The sequence below is a fragment of the Cricetulus griseus genome (assembly GCF_003668045.3).
Source record: "Cricetulus griseus strain 17A/GY chromosome 1 unlocalized genomic scaffold, alternate assembly CriGri-PICRH-1.0 chr1_1, whole genome shotgun sequence".
Taxonomy (NCBI): Eukaryota; Metazoa; Chordata; class Mammalia; order Rodentia; family Cricetidae; genus Cricetulus; species Cricetulus griseus.
The window spans coordinates 78,385,276-78,404,142 of NW_023276807.1; the positions used below are offsets into that span (position 1 = coordinate 78,385,276).

The following is an 18,867-nucleotide window of genomic DNA, read 5'->3' on the forward strand; positions in this document are numbered from 1 at the left end:
CTTAGGGATTTGGTTGCTTTTATTTTCAAAACTATTGTAGAAGGTAGGAACTTCTTAACAAGTGTTGAGAACATTGTAGTTCTACCTCTTATCTAGTAGTGGTTTCTGGTAATTACAGTTTTGGCAACCATTAATGCTACTGATTAAAATCTCCTTAGAGGAGAGTGTATACTATTTAATATAGCTTTATATAGACATTTGTTAAAATTCTAAAACAAATTGGCATAAAATAGATAAATGCTTTGCTATATGGAAAGTTGTTATTAAGAATTTGGGTTTCTGAAGGCCCTGACTTACTCCAGGGAGCCTCATGAAACTGATGGTCCTATTGTCTACAGTTATCATGCCAGGAAGGAGGATTCTATTCTAGCTACATGTAGTCAGGGCTGCCTGATGTTACAAAAATCCCTGAGGTTCAAACCCAAGATTTCCCCTTTGCTCCTTCTGTGATTTAGTTCTCCATAGACTTCTCTCCCACAAGCGTGGATAACAAAGGTTGGGCTGCAGTCACGTATATTTTAATCTTTTTCTCAGGGTTAGAAGCTTTGCTAATTGTGTCATACATGGATTCTTCCCTGTGTCTTTCTTTTGCTTAGAGTTAGATTTCTAGCTCTCTGTGCTTCCTGTTTCCCTCCCGAGTCTTAGCCACTTATCAACAATTTTTGTCAAAAACTTTCTGGTTCCCTTTTTTGCTTCCTTTATGGAGCTGGGATTCAATTTATCTGGCAAAATGCCCAGTTCCAGTTGGCTTTTCACCCTTCAGCTAGAATTCACCCAAGCTAAGCAGTTCTAGTGGAGAAAAGAGATATTTACTAACAGAGGAGAACTGTCATCATCATGGACAGCTGTAGATTTATAGTTCTAGATTCTTATCAATTCTGGCAAAACATAGATAATAATTTGGTGTGCCTTACGAGATAAACAAAAACATAAAAATCAGCTTTCAGCCCTCTTGATGGTTCAGTCTTTGTTTTAGAAGGTGACCAAATCAAGTGGCCTGGAAATCCTTGGCACTCTACCATGTCCTAGTAGAATCTTGCAACATGTTGTTCCCATGTGAAAAAAAAAAGTCACATGTATCAGGGCTGCTTCTTCAGCAATGAGGATGTATTTGCACTGAAGATCAACCCTTGCTCCCTAGCTTCCTGTGGAACAATACATTTCAAATATAAGCTGGCTAGATGGGCTTCAGTGTATCATTCATAAATGTGGAAAGAAAACCACCTGGTTCACATGAGTGCTTAACCTGTGACTAGATGTACTTGTAGTCACGGGCTGAAACAGAAGAATGGCAAGAAACAAAGGCCCGAGTGCTCATTCTTTAGTGCTCTTTGTCACTGGAAAGTGCAGCTGACTGTACTCAGAACATTAAAGCAACATTTCCTACAGATAAATATTTTAGTATTGGGGTACTTCCAGGCATCTATGTGAATGTATCATACCCAGATGAACTCACATAATTACTCACCAAATATGTTTGAGGAGAGATGCTCTAGAATAGGGGATAGTAGGCCCAGTGATCCAACTGCAACCTTGGGGAGTATGACTGTATTTTGAAATATCAGTCTTTGCTCTTGGGTGACTGAGTACTAGGAATAAAAGCCCTTCTGTGTGACAAATTCAAGTTTATTCTATAAGGTTGGTCATTATTTTTTAATATCCATTAAAATGGATGGTCTTGGGAGTAATTATGATTACACTGGCTATTGGATGTGTTTACATCCAGTTCTGTTTTGCTGGTGTCTTGGCACTGGCCATTTCTTGGCCCCCAAATCAAACTCTGCTAAGTGACAAACTGAGGGGAGATGAACTCCACTTCCTGAGCCTCCTGAATCTTCCATGAGTAATATATGACTTGAGGCCTTACAGCTGGATTGTTCAGTCCTCCATCCCAAAGCAAACTCATTCCTGGCCTTTTCTTTTAAGCAAATCATCACTTGGAATCACACAAGCCCCTGGCTATGGCAATGCCAATTATAACAAACATGGCTTGGTGGTTTCATAATTTTATGAGACCAATTGTATTCTTGTTCATTTGACATTAAGTAGATTTTGTTCCTGCTAAATTTGAGCACAGTACTAAGTGATGGGTGTGACTTTGCATTATTTCTCCAACTCACTGACCTACAGCTTCTCAAAGTATGTCTTTGTGACTCTTTTGGATCATGATACCTTATTGATTATGTTTTCCTGCCCACTTAATTAAATCATATGATATTTACACACAATGGTCCTTATGAATTTTCTGACTTCCAAATGTAACATGGAGGTAAGATAATGGGCTAGAGATGCTAGACTAAAAAAATGTTGCAATTATTTCTTTGTGTTTCTGTTTTAGATTCTGGATTCTTTGAATAAAGAGTAGTGGAGGACGGATATGTGGGTAAATTGAAGTGAATAATGACAGTAAAAAGTACAATAATTGGTTTTCAGAGACATAAGATACTTAAAACATACAGGAATCATATGACTTACAAAATATTTAAAATAGATGCACAGAGAGTACTGGGGAGATGCTCAGGGGAGAAAGCTCTTGCTTTGATTATGTAGACCAGAGGATCCTCCAAAACCATATATAAGAGAAATGCATACCTGTCCCCTCAGGGTGACCATGAGAGAGTGCACAGCTGTCCCCTCAGGTGACCATGGTGAGAGTGTACATCTATCCCTCAGTGTGACCATGAGAGAGTGCACACCTGTCCCCTCAGGTGACCATGAGAGAGTGTACACCTGTCCCCTCAGGGTTACCATGAGAGAGTGTACACTGTCCCCTCAGGGTTACCATGAGAGAGTGTACACTGTCCCCTCAGGTGACCATGAGAAAGTGCACACTGTTCCCTCAGGTGACCATAACATAGTGCACACCTGTCCCCTCAGGGTGACCATGGTGAGTTGGGATGCAGAGGCAGGAGAATTCCCCAGAGGTCAAGGGCCAGCTATTCTGACATTCGCAGGAGCAAGCAACAAGAATCTCTCAAAACAATATGGAAGGTAAGGACTGGCACCTGACATTTTCCACACTTGGGTGGCAGGGGCTCCTGTGTTTTCAGATAGGAAAACTCACACATATGAACACAAAAACATAAATACCGCATATATTTACAATATTTTAAAATGTATTGGATTGATAGGAGGATAAGTGGAACTTAAGTATTTTTACTATATTTTCAGATCCTCAGGAAAGGTTAAAACTTCTAGTGTAGATTGGATTGTGATAAGCCAGGATGCATGCTTCAGCAATCCCCAGGGGGAACAAAAAGGAATAATAATAACATGGAACTAGAAATCTGACTGAGGGGAAACCAATCACAGAAAATACTTTGTCAATTTAAACAGACGGCAAAGAAGAAGGAGGAGGAGAAGGAGAAGAAAAGAAAATTGAAATGTGCAAGAAATGTAGGAGGCAGATAGTAAAATAGTTGTTTTGGGTTTTACAAATATTAATAAGTATAGTGACTAGAAGTGGACTACGTGTTTCTCTAAGAAAAACACAAACTGAGTAGGTGGATGGTTCAGCAATCAAAAATGCTCACTATGAAAACTGATGACACAAGTTCAATTTATGAAACCCATGTAAAGGTAGAAGGGGAGAACTGACCTCATAATCATATTGCTCACATCATATACACAAACAATAATAATAAATTTTTAAAAGTCAGATAATTAAATAAAGTGAATATGCTGTTTCAAGTAACATAATTTAACTGTAAGTATATAGATATTAAAGAAAAAGAGTGGGAAAATATACTATACAAATATTAACCAAAGTTTAGATTTGCAATTTTAATATTGGATAAAATTGACTTTAAGGGAAAAAATCATTAAGGAATAAATCAGGAATAGTACTAACATCAAAAGTTTTAGGGAAATGTAGAAACTCTAAATTTAAAAGCATTTAATCATAAAATAAAAGATAAATATAAAACTAACTAAGTACAATTATGGTAAGATTTCAGCACATTTCTCCCAGGAACTGAAAGAATCATCATACATCAGAAATGAAGACAAAATAAAAATGATATGTCAAAAATCTTTGAAAAAATGCACACCACTGTATGGAATACAAAGTTTTCTATGTAGTGAGAGACTGTTAAAAGAAAATAGCCATGCGATATGGAGGTTATGGTTCCCAGTGGGGGTAGCTCAGTGGCAGAGCATTAACCACACTTATGTTCTCCAGCTACAGTAGAGATGAAGCAGAAACAAACAAAAGGACACTGGCAATAACACTAGAAAAGCTCTGGTTTGGGAAAAGAAGGCAGGCATTTCTAACCAGTCTGTGTCTTAGAGGAGCTAGTGAAAGTAAAAATGAAGACTACTGCAAGCTGAATTACTTCCTAAGTTGTGGGAACAGATCGCCTACCTCTGTACTTCCTCCACCAGTCTTGACCTTTTTCTCTGTGCTCAAGCCCTAAGAGTCACAGTTGGCTCACAGTGGACTCTGGCATCCTGAGACGCTATCTAGAGGAAAGAGGAAACTATCTCGACCACACCATTTCCAAAGGGCCAAAGTAGAAGAAATGAGAAGACTTCAAGGAAGCTAGAGTTTACCATTCAAGAGAAGCTGTTTCAGTGATTAGATGCCTCGCAGTACACAGAGGTAATGAGTTTCCCATCTCTGGGAATAGGTATGCAGGGCGCCATGGGTCTTGTGCAGGTGGCGGGGACCTGCCTGTCTCATTGTCTGTGTTTGAAAACAGTGATAAGGTGTAACACGAAAATGGGGCAGTGGAAATGACTTTTTAATCTTGCCTTTGTATCGTACAATTAACTTTTCCTCTAAGCTACACACACACACACACACACACACACACACACACACACACACACACCAAAAGAAAGAAAGGAAGAAAGAAAGAAAGAAAGAAAGAAAGAAAGAAGGAAAGAAAGAAAGAAAAGCCCACTGCGTTCATTTAGTAGTATTGCATAAGGCTTCAAGAGGATTAAGCACATTTTCTCATTTGGCACATCATGCGCACATACACCATGTGCACACACACCATGTGCACACACCCCTTGTGCATACACACCATGAGCACATACACCATGTGCGCACACACCCTTTGTGCACACACACACACACACACACACACACACACACACACACACACACACACACACACGAGCACATACACCATGTGCACGCACACCCCTTGTGCACACACACCATGAGCACATACACCATCTGCGCGCACACTGTGAGCAGGCACATGTGTCTTTGTATAGTAAGGAAGTTAGCTTTTGTATTTATCTCATAAATCTGACAAACTTGATAAAATATACTGGGGAACACTCCTATCTCAAGGGCCTGATTATTTCCTTCCTTCTCCTCGAGCAGAAAAGCAGTTCACGTCTTTGACTTCTTGCTCTCTGCCCGGTACTAAAGCTTTCTCAGAAGGGAGGACCCCTCACTTTTTACCACGTCAAGGCATAAGATTACTCAGTAATAAAAATATTAAATGTGAGCAGCTATCAGCTTGTACTTACAATTACCATTTTCCCCGAGCTATCATCCTATATTCTTCAATTGAATTTTCCGATAAACTGTGTTGCCATAGACTGTGGGATCCCTCCTTCTTTGTGAAAAAGCACTCTGAATGCTGTGCAAGTTGAGCACTTGGTGGAGTGTAAAAGTGATGTGGGGCAAGAGAAAATCCTGTTCAATAAAGCTGCAGGCCCTGTGGGAGCTCTGTGTCTAAAGAGTTCTGCAAACCAGCATAGAAAATGGTCTTCTTTGAACTTTTAAATAAACCTTGGGCCTTTTATTTCCTTGGTGGGAATGGTAAGTTTTCCAGTATTTTTATTCTGAGATCTCCTTCAATCCTGAAACAATGGTTTCTTTGATGAGTTCTTGGGTGCTGTTTTCAAAAGCATCCATTTCCCTGCTCTTAACTCATTTCCATGAAAAACTCGTCCTTGTGTTTTTGGGGTCAGGATCCCAAGTCTCCGATTCTTCTCCATGCTTTTTAATTTTTCATCAAACTTCTCCTTCCCTCTCCTGGATTGGATCAAAGGGGAGTCTGAAAATGACTCATCTTTCTGGGTAAGGGGAAAGGATTGTCCTCAGAGGAGCAGGGAGTCTTTGTTGGTTAAAAAGACTGCTGTGCACCTGAGAAATTCCTTGTTTACAGGACTTTAGAGTAGCAGAATGCATGCTTGGCAATGCAAAGTGGAGGGAACCTCATAGGAGACACACACTGTACAGTGTTGCTCAGCTGGTGAAGTACAAAGACAGATGGAGTTGTGCCAGGACGTGGTACATGTGTTAAAGGGAGATGCTCAATAATCCAGTCTTCAAGGGAATTGTTTTTGTGGCTCTCTTAGGTTTACTGTAATGGTTGCTGTATGTGGCACATGTATGTAGCCTATCATATTCCACAAATATGGGAGGAAAACGGAACATTTGAGCAATTCATATTGTTAATTTTAAAATTACCTTAGCATTATTTTCCCCTAGAAATGTAATATTTTATTTATGGAAACCCTTAAATGAAAACCGTTGGCTTCGGGCACACATGCGGTTAATGCCGATGATGGTGAAGCTGCCAGAAATGTGTATAGATGTCCCCTGCCAGTGACTGTCAATCACTTATTTCTTTATTTCCTGAAATAGAGGAATCAAGCTATTCTCTCCCTGCTAGTATTTTAAGTTCTAATTTCTTTTATTTGAAATGCAATTTTTATTACAAATATAACAAAGATGCTTATGTATAACTTATTATACCATGAACCAAGCTCAAAGGAGCTACAGATCTGTTTAAAAAATTTTAAACTTGCAGAATAACTTTTTCGTATGTGGCTCCTTGTCTGAAGTATGATTGATACAGAAGGATGAGTAGGATCATGGGTATTGTCCTGTGTGTGTGTGTGTGTGTGTGTGTGTGTGTGTGTGTTGTGTGTTGTGTGTATGTGTGGTACGTGTATGTTGTATGTATGTATACATGTTCATATAGGCATGTACATCCATGTATGTAGGTGTGTTCACCTATGCATGTGCCTATTGAGGCCAGAAGCCAATGTTTTATGTCCTTTCTTCCCATCTTATTTTTTGAGACATGATCTCTTACTGAACCTGGAACTCCCTTTCTGGCTAGTGTGGTTGGCCAATGAGTCCTGGGGATCTGTTTCCCCTTTTACAAAGGGTTGGGACCCAGACATGTGCTGCTGCTTCTGTCTTTTGTCTGAGTGCTTAGGATCCAAATGCACATGCCTACACTCGTGCAGCAAGCACTCTTCCCATTGTGCTATCTTCCCAGACTGAGGTCACAAGTTTTATAATCACATAGAATTACACAGAATTACAGTTTTATTTTGTGTCCTAGGAAATTTATTTGACCTTTCCAAGTCCCAATGCTATATCTATCAAGTAGAGATAATATCAATATCATAATGTTACTGTGGTGATTAACTGATATACTACAGTAAAAATATTACTGGGTCAAAGTAAGTGCTCAATAAATTGCTTAATATGAAAAGGCTAAAAGTTGACAGTGGATCAGGTGAATATTTCAGTTGGATACAGATTGAAGGAAATAAGAAAATTGCAAATATTATGACTTTCAACATAATTTTCATATTAATTTGCATATAATTAGACACCCTGTCTTCATTTCTTTGCTTAGTCGTGTTTTAATATGGCCTACCATGGCCGCAGCCTGATCAAGAGGGTCACCAACACCAACCACTGTGTGACCTTCCCTCCTTTTGACATTTCCAGATGAATGGGTTTAAGAACAGGTAAAGCCAGACTTCCTTATATTTATTTCTCATTGAGGAAATTGGGACCTTCAACAAAAAGGGGTCTGGCAAAATAAAATAAATATAGCACTTTTCATAATGTTTTGTGATAGGGAAGGATGGTCCATGACAATGAGGCATTAGTGTTTATAAAGAGGGCCTAGCAGACAGTACCAATCAGAGCTCCAATTAGTATTGAAATATAAATCCAAGAGAGTACTATTACAAAAGCTCCAGCTACTTAAAAGATAAGGAAATTTTAGTGGCAACTTTCATTTATTTATAATTATGTTAGGGGAATTTTAGTCACTGTCTTTCAAGTCAGTAATGAAATTAAAACTCAGAACTAGAGGAGAAATGGAGGGTCAGGATCCTGCAGTTTTTTCTAAGGACAAGGCTGGGTGCTGAACTGAAATGAATGAGTTAGATTTGCAGGGTATCTCATTTCTCCAATGAGGAGGTTCAAAGCACAACTGTGGTCTATAGCACTTGGCCCTGTGTGTCAGTGAAGCAGCCATTTGGCCACAGCAGAGGGAGGTTTCAGTGAGAGCAGCTTTCAGGTTTTGAGATGTTTACAGGTAATGGACTAAGACTATGTCATACTGAGAGACAGTTTTTTTTGAAAGTTAATTTTCGTTTTCTTTCGGACATCAAACATTGTGAGGAGAATCATTTACATTAATGTGTGTAGTCTCTTGTTTCCATATTAAAGGTGTAAGTAAGAAACTGACAGCAACTTCCTCTGTCATCTTGGATTGGCTCAGTATTTCTTATGTTTAATATTTAGTTTTGCATCACCTTCAAGGCCATTGCTCTAATTAGAAAGTCCTAACTGCTGCTCCCTCAGTGAGGGACACAGACAGACCTTGGACACCTCTTCTTGGACAGTTGTTTGAAGTTGCTTTTACTCTGGCCAGGGGCATGTCACTTGCCATCTTCACCTTTCTTGTGAAGCTGGAGCAGCCAGACTCTCAGGGATCCCAAACCCTGAATATGGCTATATACTCAGATGATAATAAAGTTTAGACAGTTCCTCACAATTGCTCCAAACCTTCACTGAGACAGGTGCTTCCATATATAAAATGGCCTCTCTTGGGCTCCTGCTCACCAGTGCATCTTATACAACTCTCCATACCATATGCTTCTTTTCCAAAATTTCTTTGACCAACATGGTGTCCCATTGTCCAACTGGCCTTTGGACAGTTGTAGCCATAACCTTCCTTGCTAAGAAAAACTAGCAGCAATTGTGAACTACCTTGGCGAGGCTCCTGCTGGCTGTTCTCCACCTCGTTTTTAATTAAAGCCACAGTAAGGATGAAGGGGCACTTGGTTCACGGTGCCTTATCTGGCCCAAGCCTCTATACAAGTTCTACTCTGACCAATAATCTCTGGAAATGTCCTTTGGTAACTGCAGCTTTATATAAATCAAGGCACATATCAGTGGCTGGTGTCATTTTATAGCCCCAGCAAGTTGAGATTAGCAACTGAGCTCTCTGTTGGATTTGAGGTACACATCCTAATATTTTTATAGTAAAAAGAAACAAAGCACTTAGGTAAACAATGGTTAATGCTTCCATTATATTTTACAGTTTACTTGTCTCCATGATAAAAGATTTCTTTTTGCATAACTAGAGAATGTTGTGCCAAGTAATGTGTTTATATGGACTTTCTTCTTGGCCTCTGCAAACCCCAAATTTCAGCTTTGTTTGCAAACAAGTATTTCAATCAGTTTTACTACAAGCTCTAAAACAGAGCAGATTTCAAATAGTAAAACCTCCTTCAAGAACTACAGCTGGGGTCTTATTGGCTAAAACTAGTGGTGGTGGTGGTGGAAGTGACTTGCCCATCACCAAGGAGATCCATCAAGCTGGCTTGACCTCTGCAGCTGTTCCTGTCCTCATTTCTGCTGCAGCATTTAATGAAAAGTTTCTCACAAACAGACTTGTGCTGTTTTGGGAATGAAATCTGTACCTAATTTTCTACACAGTATGACTATAAATAAATGGAAAATAAGACCAGTTCTAAGTATTTAGAATAAATTATGTGACCTTGTTAGTAAATTATAATTCAGAAGTTAATTTAAAAGTTAACACTATGCTTGTGCATTTAAACCTTCAATGAGCCAAGATGATGCAGGGCACCTCTCAGCTTAAACTAGGGACACTCATCATGTCATGTTTGCCCGTCTTAGGCTAACACCAAAACTGTTACCATGGCATGTGGGGCTCTTCATGATTTGACTCCTGTCTATTCACACCCTGTACACTGAGTTCACACCAAACAACTTACAGTCTCAGCAAACATTTCTCACTAGACCTGGAAAACTTTTTTCTCTTTCCCCATGTCTCTGAAATCACTTTCCTACAACTTTCTATGATCAATCGTTTTCCTACAACTTTCTAAGATCAAGGCCTGGTGTCACTTTCCCTAGGAAGTCCCTAAAATGGGACTTAATAGTTGTAATACCATGCTAAATTAGTCTGCTCCCATGTGTGAGCTTAGTGGGCAGGCCCCATAAGCTCTTATATTTGTTTTCTTGGTACCTACTGTGCTTTGGCCATGCTCAAGTCAGGCTTTGTGAATAACCTTGCATTTTGAAGACATGTTTAGCCATGTAGCAATGAGACACCTTGTCTGTGGTTGGTGGCATTTCCCCAACTGTGAAAAAGCAAGCTTAAATCCATCTCTCTCATCTCATTCCCAAATCCAATATGAAGCATAAAAGCAACCCAGATAACTAACAGATCAATGCAGAAGACTCCTCCCCACAGAGGGAAAGCTCAAGTGTGACCATGATTTACACAATTAATACACACGTCAGTCACTGTCACCTTTGTAAATGCTTGTGTGCTAGTCTTCCGAGAACAACTTAGTGAAATAGGATCTAAATTCAGCTACAGTTTCTTTGGTCTATCCCACAAACCATATATTCTTATGAACTCAGATTTATGTTTTATTAGCTCAGCAGATAACCCTGCCTCTACTCCTAAACTATCTTTCTTTTTCCTGTACAATTTAAATATTATTATTGTTAATAAAGACAATAACTGGGAATGTACTTCCAGTAGACACTATGGGAGCTCATTGCTTCCCTCTTTGTTAAGGAGATTTCTCTTCATCCATTCTTATTTAGGAGTGGTGGTGGGGGGTGAAAGGACAGAAAATTACCTTTTCTTATAATTCCAGATACTGACAAAAAAACCTTACATTTGAGCTAGCCTTGGGTTCATTGCATTTTGAAAAGGTCCACCTTAATGTTCACATAATAGTATGAGTCTGAACAGCTTATGCTTAGACAAAGTTTATAGGCGGAGACTCGCTGCACACTCCTCTAGTTAGACTTCACAATAAATGAACACCGTATAGTATAGTATAGTATAGTATAGTATAGTATAGTATAGTATAGGCTGATTGCTCAAAAGATCATTTAAAGGTTAGTTACCTCGTGATTATTCCATGAAGCATGGAAATAGAAACCATACCATCTCATGGATGTGTAATTGACATTTGCCTTTATAGCTATGAATAAATATATTGCTACTAATGAATATATTGCTGTTGACCCTCCTTGCAATTAACTTGTTTGAAACCACTGAATCAGGAGAAGCACTCAGAGGCAAAACAGCAAATGGCACTTACTAAAATAGTTTAAAGCTAGTTATTATGATCCATATTATACATCCTTCTAGCATGTTTCTGTATATACAGCATTTGAATGCCACACAATTCCTTCTGGAGAAACTCACTTGCCTATCAATAATAGTGACACATCCCCCCCCCAAAAAAGTGAAAATCAGGAAATTTAACACACTTAACCATTTATGTAGACTTTTCTTCTTTCTTATATAGTTTCTGGAAGGGATATTGATCAAAAGCAAGTCTAATTGGCTTACCAAAGAATTCAGGGTCTTATCTAAACTGTCACCCAGGGACTTTTCTAGTTTTGTTTCCTGCTGTGCTCCCAGAGGTTGCCTTTTCTCTTACTGCAAACAGTATCACCAGGACTCACACTGTGTGGCCTCTAGTGGGTGCTCACAGCAAAGCCTGCCTGCCTCCCCACTCCATACCCCTAATCCACCCCAGTTTGTTTAATTATCCTTCATGACAACTATTGTCTAAAAAGTTCTAACAGGCCACCAGTCCTCTTTCTGAGGATCTCAGGGCTGCTCTGCAGCTACCATCTATCATTGCCTACCTGGAAATGATGGTCTCAGCAAGGTTTGCTTACTTGTTGAGCCAAATCATTTGGAATATTTCATGCTTAAAAATTAGGCTGGGTGGTAGTAGTACACGTTGCCTTTATTCCCAGCACTCGGAAGGCAGACTCAGGAGGATCTCTGTGAGTTTGAGGCCATCCTGGTCTACAGACTGCCAGGACAGCCAGAACTGTTACACAGAAAAAGCCTGTCTTGAAAAAACAAAACAAAATAATAAATCAAACAAACAGATAATTTCCAACTTTTCCAGTTACATTGGGAAGTCTTTTCAAGGGAGGCAGTATACCCAGGTACTTATCCCTAAACAGAACAGATACACTGTACCCCCTCCTCCTAAAGCTCTGTGCTCATTGCAGAAGATGGGGTGGAGAGAGTAAGAGCTATAGACAGTGGGCGATTATAAGAAAACATTGTCTTCTGGACACAGCAGGTAGCTGCACATATGAACTCACAGCAATTGTGACAGCATGCACAAAACCTGTGCAAACCCAAGGCAGACCAAATGGCAGCATGTGGAGGGGAGGTGGGCACTAAGTTCCAGCCCTAGCAGGGGAGCTGCTGGCAACTGTTAGCTGCTGTGGGGGTGGTCAGGTTTCTCTAACAATATAGTCCCTGGTAAATCAACTACACTCCAGAGCAAAGCTGCACAACTAAAACTAACTATTTGGACAGCACAGATTGCCTCAATGGTTTTGGGTATTTTTTGTTTGTTTGTTGTTGTTTTTAAGACACAAAATTATGTGGCTAGGGGAGGGGGAAATAGATCTGGGAAGAGGTTGGGGTGGTAAATACGATAAAAACATATTGTACAAAGTTCTCAAAAACTAATAAATTTTTTAAATTAAGGTCCTTCAAATTTAAATTATCCTTTAATGTCTACCATGCAAAGGAAAACAAAAGAGTGATCTAGTCAAGAAAGGCCTGGAACAGGCTCTTTGGGTTCTGTAACTCCCCAGTTAAGTGTGTCTGTGGGGGATTTAAGAGAGGCATGAAGTTATGGTGATGTGAAAGTACCATTCCCCTCCCCCTTCTTAACCTTTATTTTAACCCTACGGAGTGACTGAGATCTCATTCTCTTGGGAGTCTCCTCTCCTACAATGTACAGAGGGTCTTTCAATGGTTAAATGCACTGTGAAGTGGGGACAAGTCTATACAAACCTTACAGAGCGACTAAGTTCCAGAGAGAAAGTCATTGCTGTGTTTTATATTTTTTTCCTTCTAAAACTTTAAAAAGATCAACTCTGTTTAAGTTTACTTTTCTTCCTTCCCCCCCAAAAGAAACCTACATGGCCACTTCTTCAAATTTGTTCCAGATGGATTTAGTCATAGCATGATTGATTATCCACTCGGTTGTGAGCTGTGTGGTTAAGCTGTGTTTCATGGTAAGTGGCAGAGAAGATAATCCTTCATCTGTCATCTTAGACTTAGTGATGGAGAAAGAAGAACACAGCAAGGCTGCTCATGTCAAGAGGATGTATTGGCAAATGGATAGCAAAATATGAGGAAACCTTGGGAGCATAATGCCCCCTCCTCCTCTAGGCTTCCTGGTAAAGGGAACCAGACCTAACTGGGATCCCCCCTGAGAGCAGAGGGAGCTAACCCTGCTTTAGCCTCCCTGGGATGCTGCAGGCTAGAGGCCAGGGGCTGGCCTGCACCTGGCTTCCAGGCCCCAGCAGTCCATTCAGCAGACCCATAGATGCTTTTATTATTGACGTCACAGATACTTATAGAACTCTGGAAAATAATCTGCACTACAGTAAGCTTAGGGGAGACATATTGTGCTCTATCAGAACTGTATTACATACTTTAGAAAGCAATTTTAAAACATCTATCTTCATCTTTAAGAAAAATCAATTTCCTCTGAACTTTTGTTATTATTGTTAATATAGCTGAATTAGATTCTTCTTTTTTCTTTTTCTCTAGTTACTTCACAGGCTGTCTCCAGACTATTGTGCTGGGACAGACATTGTGGCTAGTCGTACTCCCTTCATGTCATGACCTGATTTTTGCAAGTCTTCCTATACACTATTCAGTTTCTTGATTTCTATCTTTGTTGCCTTTTCTAATTTCTGTCATGTATTTTTCCCTCTTTCTTAGAATATGATTCAGCTGTACCCCTTATCTCTTTTTAATAAATAAGCCACCATCCTGTCTCTTATCAAGACATTTATTCCTCAAAACCCCAAGAAAGTTCATGTAGAATTTCATTGTTTCTGAATTTTTAACTTACACATCTATTGCAACCTTAGGTTATGTTTGGGGGCATGTCTCCAAGCAATTTTTATGACAAAAGAAAACATGAACATACTTAAACATAAAGATGATGATACATAAACATAAAGATGATTTCCTCCTCCCTTATCCACATAACTTGTGAGAAGAAAACTGTGACAATTTGGAACAGAGATCTCAATGGGAGAAGAACAATTATCTATGATTCTCAAAGAAACACACAACAACCACAATGTCTAGAACAAAAGTCGCCATGAAATAAAAACAGTGTATATTGTATTTATTTTATATAACAGGCATCAAGTACACACTTATCTCTAAAAGTAAAAGGGATTGTTGTACTTTCTCACTAAGTTTTATTTCATGGCATTGTTTACGAGTACAGTGGAGTGAAAGTGTTAAAATCCAAGGAGATGGAATTTTTTTAGGAAAGATTTAGAGGACTGGACAGTATTTGAGAAATTCAAGTTAGAGAAGGCAAAAGGAGCAAGTTGGGCAGACAGAAATAAGCAGGCTCTCCTATTGGATAGGACCTCACCCATATACTGCCCTTGGGATGGGTGTCTCAATGAGGCCTCCAGAGTCTTATGCAGCCTGACAAGGGCATTCATCTTGCTTTCAATGATTAATTATTTAATTATTTGATGAAACCACTTAAAATTCTAGATTTAACTATAAAGTTTGGCCAGCATGAGTTCTGGAGTTTTAATTAGATTGGCTGCCATTTCTTTGAATAGGTTACAACGGGCCATGACTTTAGCTTAATCACCATACTCCTTGTCCCCTCCTTTATGTCCTCTAATGAAAGAAGTTGCACATCAGTGGATGCTCATGAAGAGAAGGAGTTATAATGGAAGAACTCATGAGGGGTGGAGGCAGGAATGAAGGAGGAAGTGGATCTTCCTTAGTCTAGCCTAGAGATGGCTGCTGCCTTGTGAAAGACTCATCACACTTATATCTGTGACCCAGAGAAGCCATGTGATAATCAATGTTTATTGAGGTAATTTAATATACTTCAATGGATGACTCAAATATAGCCTTCCCCATGGTTTATATGTGATACATAACAATGAAGCTAAGCAAAATAAAACTGTTTGTTGTGAATCTGGTTTGAGTGCACAGCTGAAAATAAATCCAAAATGTAAGGATCTGTAGACTTTAAGAGACTGATTCTTACAAAGACATTCTTATCCCCAGTGAAGGTGAGAAATTTCAACTCAGAATCAAGAAAAGAGCAGAAGGCTAGTCGTTCTTAATGTTGGGACTTTCACATTATAAAGAAGTTTCTGTTAACACATGCAAACAGTTATTTACCGTGCACCAAAATTAAAACTATTGCTTTGCAAGTCACCATAGCAGTTATCCAACCTGGGGCCTGGGGATAGAGAGCTGTGATTTGGACCAGATAACCAGTAGGCAATTAGTACTAGATGTGAACTGTTTTTGTCGATAAACCATCAGGTCATTAGAAGTCTAGTTTTCTCTTTCTGAATCACTGATATTTTTATAACTTCTCAGGGCAGATTTTAACTTGCCCTTCATGCTTTTATTTCCTGATAAAAATGCCATTTGAGTCAAAGAAGAACCCCCATCAATAGAAACAGTTTAAAGTGTCAGCTACTTATCAGTCAAGAGCCAGAGTACCACTAGATGAAGCCTCTGTTGCTCTCTGCATATGGCAGTTCAGGTTAGGAGATAAGAAGGGTCCTCAGAGACATGAACTTGGTTAATAGGTCATCAAATCTCTTAGGGGAGGATCAGGATGGAAATCTTTGTGTCTTGCTGAGTTTTGTGGACTTTCTAGAACTCTTGGCTGTTGGAGGCTATTTTCTGGAATCCCCCTGAGCATAGAAGCATGAAAACATTCTGCCAGAAAGGAAAATTCTCTTCATTAGTAAGCAATGGAAATATCTGTGTGGCACAACTGTAGTTGTTACATGTTAACTCATAATGAAGAAACAGCATCCAGTCAAAAGAGAAAATCACCACATGCAGATCTGATTATTCACATATTAGACTGGCTACTGCAGAAAATTGATCCAGAAGAAGCAATGGACATATTAGCTTCATGGCAGGAAGCCCATGACCAGCTATGGGAGACATGCTTTTCACTCATAATCAAGATGGAGATGTTTTGCTAGAGATGGATATTGTCTGGTGTCAGGCTGGATGTAGAGTCAGATCTTTATTTTAATATGGCACTTGGGTAATTTGCAAATTCATTAAAGTCTTAGAGTCTTTGGTTCTGAATGCATAGCAAACAGGAATTTTTAAAGATATAGTAAACTGAATTTTGGATGTAAATGTTTCTATATAATTTTAAATAAAATTCCACAACTGATTTACTTAGGTATCTGAGTCACACAGCATTGGGACCAAAGAAGACTCATGACTGGCTTTACCATCTCATCCAAATACTATGAGATAATTGTTTTACCCAAGTCACACATTCTCCACAACTGTACTTTGCTAGAGGTAATGGTTGTAGTTAAGAAGTGTGACGATTAATTTTATATGTCAGTTTAACTGGACCAGGGGTTCCCAGACTACTGGTTAAATATTATTTCTGATGTGTGTTCTTGAGGGTGTTTCTGAAAGATAGAACCTATGAATTGATAGACTGATTTGGGCACATGGTCCTCGCCAATGTGGGTGGAAATAATACAATGCATTGAAGGCCCCAAACAAAAGTGCAGAGGGATGGGCCTCTGCTTCTTGGCGGGAAGTATTACAGTGTTCTAGGCATGAGAACTCTGGGATCTCAGACCTTTGACCTCTGTGGCTTATACTACAGGCCAGAGGTTGTCCTCTGCTTTTGGAACCCAGAAAAGTCACACAGCCAAGGGATGAGTTAAGGAAGATCACTTTTGGTTTCAAGACAGAGTAGGAAAGATTTAATTGCTGGTAGACAAGACAAAGATTTAATCTCTGGAAGAGATGAGACCTGGCTTACACTTACACAGATTGGCCTGCAAGTTCAAGGACATCATATCCCACAAGGACATCATATCCCACAAGGACATCATATCCCACAAGGACATCATATCCCACAAGGACATATCCTGCAGAGGCAGATGGCTGCATTCCTCCTCCTTTCTCTAATCATCATCCTTCATCCATAATTTTGAAAGTCTTTGGAATATCAGAGAACTCATATGAATATCTGTGAGACTACAAAATCTCACATATGTGAAACCTGAAAAATCCAAACTTAGAAAAGAAAAATGTGGTTGTCAGAGGCTGGGAGAGGGAAGAGGCGAGGTGAGGAAATGCTAGTGAAAGGTAGTTTCATTTAATTAGTCTGGAAGGATGAATTTTTGAGATTTGTTCCACAAGTTGAAAGTATGGTTAATAATTTATTGTATGTTTCAAAATGTCTAAGAAGTAGATCTTAACTATTCATACCATAAAATGTATGTGAAGAAATGGATACATTACTTAGCTTGATTTGATCACTCCATAATGAACACACCTATCAAAAAAATCACACTGTGCCCTCAAAAACATAGATTTACTTCTTGCCAATTAAAATAAAAAAAAACACAGGGGCTAGAGAGAGAGATGCTCAGTAGTTAGATCACTGGCTGCTCTTCCAGAGGATAAGAGTTCGGTTCCCAGCACCCACATGGCAGCTCACAATCATCTTCAACTCCAGTTCCAGGGGGATCCAATGTCCTCTTCTGGCCTCCAAGGGCACCAGGAATGCATGCGGTACACAGACATACATGCACGCAAAACACCCCCCCCCACACACACAAAATAAATGAATAAATTAAATATATGAAAGCACAGCTGGGGATATACTTCAGTTGTAGCATACTTGTCTAACATATGCAAGACCTTGGGCCTCATCTTTAGCCCTACACATTTTGTAAATTAAAAAATTAAATAAGGGTGTAGAGAGATGTTTCAGAGAATAAAGGCACTTTCCTCTAAGACTGACAGCCTGAGTTCAATCCCCAAGACACAAATGTGGGAGAAGAGAACCGATTGCAGAAAGTTGTTTTTGACCTCCACACATGCCATGGTACACCTACACCCACATACTAAGTAAATGCAATAAAATATTAAATAAAAATTTCAGCTTTGTGATTATTTTATTTCAAATATTATGAATATTAAAATTCTACAACCCATGTTTTCATTATCAGATTTCTGAGAAAGACTGTAGCTGATACAGACTTGAAGTCACTACATAAAAGGCTTGTCAGACACCAGGAGGACTTAGGCCCTATCCCAAAGGATATGACAGACTCTGAAGACCCCCTGTGGAAGGCCTCACCCTCCCTGGAGAGCAGAAATGGTATGGGATAGATAGGTAGGGTGTTAGTTGAGGGGGAAGGCAAGGAAGGAGGGGAGGGAGAGGGAACTGGGATTGACATGTAAAACATTCTTGTTCCTAATTTAAATTAAAAATGGAGAAAAAAGGCTTGTCAGAAAATAATTTCTATGTTTCCAATTTTCCTTTCCCTAGAACTAAGAACGCCCTGTTTAGTTACTAGCATTTATTAAAACATAGCAATTCAGGATTGCAAAGAATAGGTTTTATGGATCCTTCTTTCCTGTAGAAAAGCTTAACTAGAATGAGTATCCAAGATTCCCTTCATTAAAAGATGGGACATTCTTTTTAAACAACTCTTTCCTGGCCAGTCTGAAAGCTTGTTGCTTTCAGTGCCTTGCT

General features: G+C 39.3%; 1 protein-coding gene and 1 long non-coding RNA gene across 5 annotated transcripts in view; one reads left to right on the top strand and one right to left on the bottom strand.

The window, feature by feature from the left end:
• Efemp1 (EGF containing fibulin extracellular matrix protein 1) overlaps positions 1 to 18,867 on the bottom strand; it is a 61,296-nt gene that overhangs the window by 21,930 nt on the left and 20,499 nt on the right. The gene's annotated exons all lie outside the window — the stretch shown is intronic.
• LOC113832378 overlaps positions 1 to 18,867 on the top strand; it is a 28,440-nt gene that overhangs the window by 1,182 nt on the left and 8,391 nt on the right. Inside the window, exons 2-3 of the long non-coding RNA XR_004772377.1 lie at positions 2,878 to 2,991; positions 4,410 to 4,600. This is a non-coding gene — a long non-coding RNA (uncharacterized LOC113832378). The remainder of the gene's footprint in view (positions 1 to 2,877; positions 2,992 to 4,409; positions 4,601 to 18,867) is intronic.